Consider the following 7408-nt stretch of genomic DNA (forward strand, 5'->3'; position numbering starts at 1 on the left):
TATCAAACCTTCATAGAAGACCTCATACCAATATTATCCAAACTATTCCACAAAATTGAAACAGATGGAGCCCTACCGAATTCCTTCTACGAAGCCACAATTACTCTTATACCTAAACCACACAAAGACACAACAAAGAAAGAGAACTTCAGACCAATTTCCCTTATGAATATCGACGCAAAAATACTCAATAAAATTCTGGCAAACCGAATTCAAGAGCACATCAAAACAATCATCCACCATGATCAAGTAGGCTTCATCCCAGGCATGCAGGGATGGTTTAATGTACGGAAAACCATCAAGGTGATCCATTATATAAACAAACTGAAAGAACAGAACCACATGATCATTTCATTAGATACTGAGAAAGCATTTGACAAAATTCAACACCCCTTCATGATAAAAGTCCTGGAAAGAATAGGAATTCAAGGCCCATACCTAAACATAGTAAAAGCCATATACAGCAAACCAGTTGCTAACATTAAACTAAATGGAGAGACACTTGAAGCAATCCCACTAAAATCAGGGACTAGACAAGGCTGCCCACTCTCTTCCTACTTATTCAATATAGTTCTTGAAGTTCTAGCCAGAGCAATCAGAAAACAAAAGGAGATCAAGGGGATACAGATCGGAAAAGAAGAGGTCAAAATATCACTATTTGCAGATGACATGATAGTATATTTAAGTGATCCCAAAAGTTCCACCAGAGAACTACTAAAGCTGATAAACAACTTCAGCAAAGTGGCTGGGTATAAAATTAACTCAAATAAATCAGTTGCCTCCCTCTATACAAAAGAGAAACAAGCCGAGAAAGAAATTGGGGAAACGACACCCTTCATAATAGACACAAATAATATAAAGTACCTCGGTGTGACTTTAACCAAGCAAGTAAAAGATCTGTACAATAAGAACTTCAAGACACTGAGGAAAGAAATTGAAGAAGACCTCAGAAGATGGAAAGATCTCCCATGCTCATGGATTGGCATTATTAATATAGTAAAAATGGCCATTTTACCAAAAGCAATCTACAGATTCAATGCAATCCCCATCAAAATACCAATCCAATTCTTCAAAGAGTTAGACAGAACAATTTGCAAATTCATCTGGAATAACAAAAAACCCAGGATAGCTAAAGCTATCCTCAACAATAAAAGGACATCAGGGGGAATCACTATCCCTGAACTCAAGCAGTATTACAGAGCAATAGTGATAAAAACTGCATGGTATTGGTACAGAGACAGACAGATAGACCAATGGAATAGAATTGAAGACCCAGAAATGAACGCACACACCTATGGTCACTTGATTTTTGACAAAGGAGCCAAAACCATCCAATGGAAAAAAGATAGCATTTTCAGCAAATCGTGCTGGTTCAACTGGAGGGCAACATGTAGAAGAATGCAGATCGATCCATGCTTATCACCCTGTACAAAGCTTAAGTCCAAGTGGATCAAGGACCTCCACATCAAACCAGACACACTCAAACTAATAGAAGAAAAACTAGGGAAGCATCTGGAACACATGGGCACTGGAAAAAATTTCCTGAACAAAACACCAATGGCTTATGCTCTAAGATCAAGAATCGACAAATGGGATCTCATAAAACTGCAAAGCTTCTGTAAGGCAAAGGACACTGTGGTTAGGACAAAACGACAACCAACAGATTGGGAAAAGATCTTTACCAATCCTACAACAGATAGAGGCCTTATATCCAAAATATACAAAGAACTCAAGAAGTTAGACCGCAGGGAAACAAATAACCCTATTAAAAAATGGGGTTCAGAGCTAAACAAAGAATTCACAGCTGAGGAATGCCGAATGGCTGAGAAACACCTAAAGAAATGTTCAACATCTTTAGTCATAAGGGAAATGCAAATCAAAACAACCCTGAGATTTCACCTCACACCAGTGAGAATGGCTAAGATCAAAAACTCAGGTGACAGCAGATGCTGGCGAGGATGTGGAGAAAGAGGAACACTCCTCCATTGTTGGTGGGATTGCAGACTGGTAAAACCATTCTGGAAATCAGTCTGGAGGTTCCTCAGAAAATTGGACATTGAACTGCCTGAGGATCCAGCTATACCTCTCTTGGGCATATACCCAAAAGATGCCTCAACATATAAAAGAGACACGTGCTCCACTATGTTCATCGCAGCCTTATTTATAATAGCCAGAAAATGGAAAGAACCCAGATGCCCTTCAACAGAGGAATGGATACAGAAAATGTGGTACATCTACACAATGGAATATTACTCAGCTATCAAAAACAACGAGTTTATGAAATTCGTAGGCAAATGGTTGGAACTGGAAAATATCATCCTGAGTGAGCTAACCCAATCACAGAAAGACATACATGGTATGCACTCATTGATAAGTGGCTATTAGCCCAAATGCTTGAATTACCCTAGATCCCTAGAACAAACGAAACTCAAGACGGATGATCAAAATGTGAATGCTTCACTCCTTCTTTAAATGAGGAAAAAGAATACCCTTGGCAGGGAAGGGAGAGGCAAAGATTAAAACAGAGACTGAAGGAACACCCATTCAGAGCCTGCCCCACATGTGGCCCATACATATACAGCCACCCAATTAGACAAGATGGATGAAGCAAAGAAGTGCAGACCGACAGGAGCCGGATGTAGATCGCTCCTGTGAGACACAGCCAGAATACAGCAAATACAGAGGCGAATGCCAGCAGCAAACCACTGAACTGAGAATAGGTCCCCTGTTGAAGGAATCAGAGAAAGAACTGGAAGAGCTTGAAGGGGCTCGAGACCCCAAAAGTACAACAATGCCAAGCAACCAGAGCTTCCAGGGACTAAGCCACTACCTAAAGACTATACATGGACTGACCCTGGACTCTGACCCCATAGGTAGCAATGAATATCCTAGTAAGAGCACCAGTGGAAGGGGAAGCCCTGGGTCCTGCTAAGACTGAACCCACAGTGAACTAGTCTATGGGGGGAGGGCGGCAATGGGGGGAGGGTTGGGAGGGGAACACCCATAAGGAAGGGGAGGGGGGAGGGGGATGTTTGCCCGGAAACCGGGAAAGGGAATAACACTCGAAATGTATATAAGAAATACTCAAGTTAATAAAAAAAAGAAAATAAAAAAAAAAAGATTGCTTTCAGAGATAGAACACCTACAGACAGATGAAATCTGGATACATGTCTTATTATCAACTTTAGACACCATATTCTTCAACTCCTCTCTGGTTCATTTAGTTCCTCAGAAAGTGTCTAATTATGAAGCATTTCTTTCATGGAAAATACAAACAAAGGTCTACTTATGTCAGTCAGTAGGGTACCAATGACATATGAAAGAAAGAATTCCATCCAAGTGAGTCAAGTCAGTGCATTTATGAGGATTACTTGCAGAAACATGGGTGAGGAGTAACTTATAAAAGCACCTCTGTGTCTATTACACCTGCATCACTAAAATTCCCTCTTGGCATGAGTAATGGCTCATCAACGCACCAACTATGGAGTTCCCTGTCCAACCTGCAATCAGCTCTACTGAAAATAAAAATCCTCTGCATAGTAAAAAAAAAAAAAAGAAACAAACAAACAAACAAACAAACAAACCTCAGAGGCTCTCCAAACTAAGATTTCCGCTTCTAATTCAATGTCCTACTATGATCAAGTACCATTGCCGGTTGCCCAGTTCACTCTAGCCCAGTTGCTTACAGAGATGTGTGGAGAAGTTAGCTTCTCCCTTATTTCACTCTGTACACTTCCTATATGGACTGAAAAACACAGATGGGTAACTTCAACAGTTTGTTCTCCACATTGACTAGAAACAGTAATTCATAGTACTCAAGAAGTCCTCCACCTTTAAATCTGAATTCTGTCCATATTTCTTTTCTTCCTTTAGAACATTTTCTTCCTCTCACCGTTTTCTTACCCAGTGGATAATAAGAGCTTTGGCATAGAGTTCCCATGAGGAGTTAACTATTTGCAAAATAATGAGGGCATACTAAACACATTCCATAGGCACTATTGTGCTATTAACATTATTACTTCCCATAGGCTTGAGCTTGACATACAGGGTTACACCTTGACAATATATATTAGCGCAATGTTTCTAATTCTTCTTTATATTATTGTGATTGAAGGAGTATATGAGTGTCTTCTGTAACTTTGTGAGTGCTTGAAGAGTCTGTCTTTGATAATAATGCTTCTCTGACCTTAAGAGGGGCTAGATGTTGCCTTTCTGTTTTACCTTGCCAGGTGATGTGTTTAGCCAACTTGTCTATCATGTTTTCTTGGCTTTGTACTTTTGTCTTGCTATTTGTTTTTCATTTGGTTGGCTGGTCAGTTTGTTTGGGGGTAGATAAATGTGTTTTACAGATTACTCTTTGCTTGTATGCAAATGGTAATGGTAGCCATTCTTTAAATATTTTTTTACAGTTTGAAACTAAATTAATGTAGGATGGCTTGCCATTTTCATGTTGAGCCATCCTATCTAATGTCTTTTCATATATTTCAAGTTCATATCCTTCAACAGTTTCCTACAAAGAAGTTTATATAGTTCTAATTAATTTCATTCTTGTTTTTTTAATGTCCTTCTTTTCTCACTCTGTTCTTCACCGGGGATCATTAAACTATGTTCCAAGGCATAAATCCATGCCATTAGCTGTTTTCATTTTTTCTAATACATTTGAAATAACCATACCCATCATTTATATATTATTTCTAGCTGCCTTTGGGTTACAATAGAAGAATTAATTAATCAAATAACAGACTATTGTGGTCTAGAAAGCCAAAAATATATACTGTATATTTAAAGAAAAAAATTGTCATTATCTGCTTCATGCTTTTGAACTTGTTTGTGAAAGAGAAGTTATTGATATTTGTGTGTTAAGTCTCTACAGTAGGACTTAACTAATTTTTAATAGATTTTTAATGTTTTTCATAAGTATTTCAAGTATATCTAAATATTTTAACTTAGGCTCAGAAAGACAAAGACTGTACATTCTCTCTCAAGATGGACCATAGTTGTAAATCTTTTACTTTGTGTAATCTGAAGAACAAATAGAAGCCAGGAAAGTAAAAGGGGGGGGGTATTCAGGGTGTGTTCATGAGGCGGGCATGAGAGACTAGAAGTAAAACAAAAGTAGAAAGCTGCAGTCCTGAATGTGCAACCCTAGAGGCAGAAAGGCTTAGGCAGGAAGGGGTGGGATTACAGGAAAAGAGAAGGGGAAAGGGGAAGACCAAGTTCTCAAATGGGGCTATGTAAAGCCATATAGATGCTTACTACTTCATAACTGAACTTAAAAAGAATTTGAGAAAGAGTAGCACACTAATATGGTTTACAATATTATTAACTGGGTGTTGGGTAACATACTATATAAATGTTTACATTATATTGAGCGCATTGTTTCCTCAGACATTTATCATTTCTTTATGATAAAAACATTTAAAATATCTCCTTACTCTTTTGAAATATAATAGACACAGTCATTAGTCATAATACTGAGCAAGAAAACACAGCATTTATCTTTTTTACTAAAATTTACTATCTGTTACTCAACTTTTTCCATCTCTATTTCTCTCTTATTCTCTGGTTTAACAACTTCTCTACTCTTAAATTTTACGAGATCAACTTTTTAGATTCCATATGTGTAAGCAATCATGTAGTACATTTTTTGTATGCCTGGTTTGTATTATGTGACATAGTGTTCTCCAGTTTCATCTACTTTAGCACAAATGACAGAACTTAATCTTTATATGGCCAAACAGTATTCTTGTGTGTGTGTGTGTGTGTGTGTGTGTGTGTGTGTGTATACATGTTCACTGTTCACACATGTTTTTTATAGTCATTCATCATTTGATGGTCACACACTACTTACATTTCTAGACTATGGTGAATGGTTTTAAAATAAACATAGAAGATTTAATATAAACATGAAAGCATGAAAGACTCTGATACATTGTCCTTTGGTTCTAGTAGCATTGATGTATCATATTGCAGGTTCTATTTTCAATTTTTGAGAGCCTTAAGACTGTTTGTTGCAATAATCATGATAATGTAGATTTCTAATCACTGTTACCTTCTACCTTGCATATATATCATATATATATCATATATAGATAGATCTATCTTGCATATATATATATATATATATATATATATATATATATATATATATATATAGTGACGACAAGCTGGCTTTTTTCTTTTCAGTTTAGATTTCCTTTTATTAGCATGCCAGATTTCTTTGATAAGGATTTCCAATACTACATTGAATAATGTGATAAAAGTAGACATCTCAGTCTTGTTCTTGCAAATATTTTGATTAAATTTTGATTGTTAGATGTTGAATTTAATTTTCCTTTGCATCCACCAATCTGGATTCATTCTATAAAATGAAATTAGAGACTTAAATATTAAATGAGTTTGAGGAACTTGTATGCAGTGAGTGTGGCAACCAGCGGCATGGAAGTATGAAATGTAGACATGAAATCCTCAAGGCCAAGTACAGAAATGGATGGTTGCCACATCACTCAGATACTATCATAGCACTCTCATTTGCCCATGATTACTGATCCTGCTTCCATAGACAAATGGTCCCTCCCTCTTCCATCTCCTCGGTCTCAGGAGACTTCCTGTCACATGGCTAAATGAACCCAAACCCCTTGCTGATTCTAGGAAATGTACTCCCTAGTTTCTCCAAAGAGTAAAAATGACACTAAATTTTGCTTTCAAGACTGTTTCACTGTCCAATGTTATCATCTATCTTGTTATTATTCTATGAGTCTTTGAAATGTATGCCCCACTGATTAGGTATAAATTAAGTAATTTAAACATCAAGGTTTTTATCTACTGTGTTAACTTGGTAAATCCTGAACAATTAATTATTTTTTACAGTCATGGAATTCTAGGGCTAAGTTAATTTGTATTTTTATATTCCTCCATTATTTCAATGATAAATTTGATTCAAACAGTACAGTTTATTTTGTCATTGTGGCTAGCCTGTTTTTCTATTTTACTGTTCTATGTTGTTTGACCATTTTTGTTTCAGTACTCACAAATTACTTTCTTTCTACAATACTGAGGAAACTGTATTAGATTATGATTAAATGCTTACTAAAATTCATTTCCACAAGATACAATGTACCCTTTAAAAATCATATTCTCCATTAATATTAAGTTTTAACATGCATTTTCTAATATCTTTCTAACTTAATTTTTTCTAAAAGGAAGTACAAATATGCTTACATTATCTCGACTTTGCCTGCTTTCTATAATTTTTCTCTAATCATTTTTAAAATTTCTGTTTCATTTTCCTAAATTATCTCAAGATTGCCATCTATTTCTATCAGTCCTTGCTAGCACTTCAGTAAATCTGATGGTACTTTGTCAGATGCCATTATTTATAATTTAGTGACAAGCTCTGTAATAATTT

This window comes from Rattus norvegicus, chromosome X (assembly GCF_021556685.1).
Source record: "Rattus norvegicus strain SHRSP/BbbUtx chromosome X, alternate assembly SHRSP_T2T, whole genome shotgun sequence".
Lineage (NCBI taxonomy): Eukaryota > Metazoa > Chordata > Mammalia > Rodentia > Muridae > Rattus > Rattus norvegicus.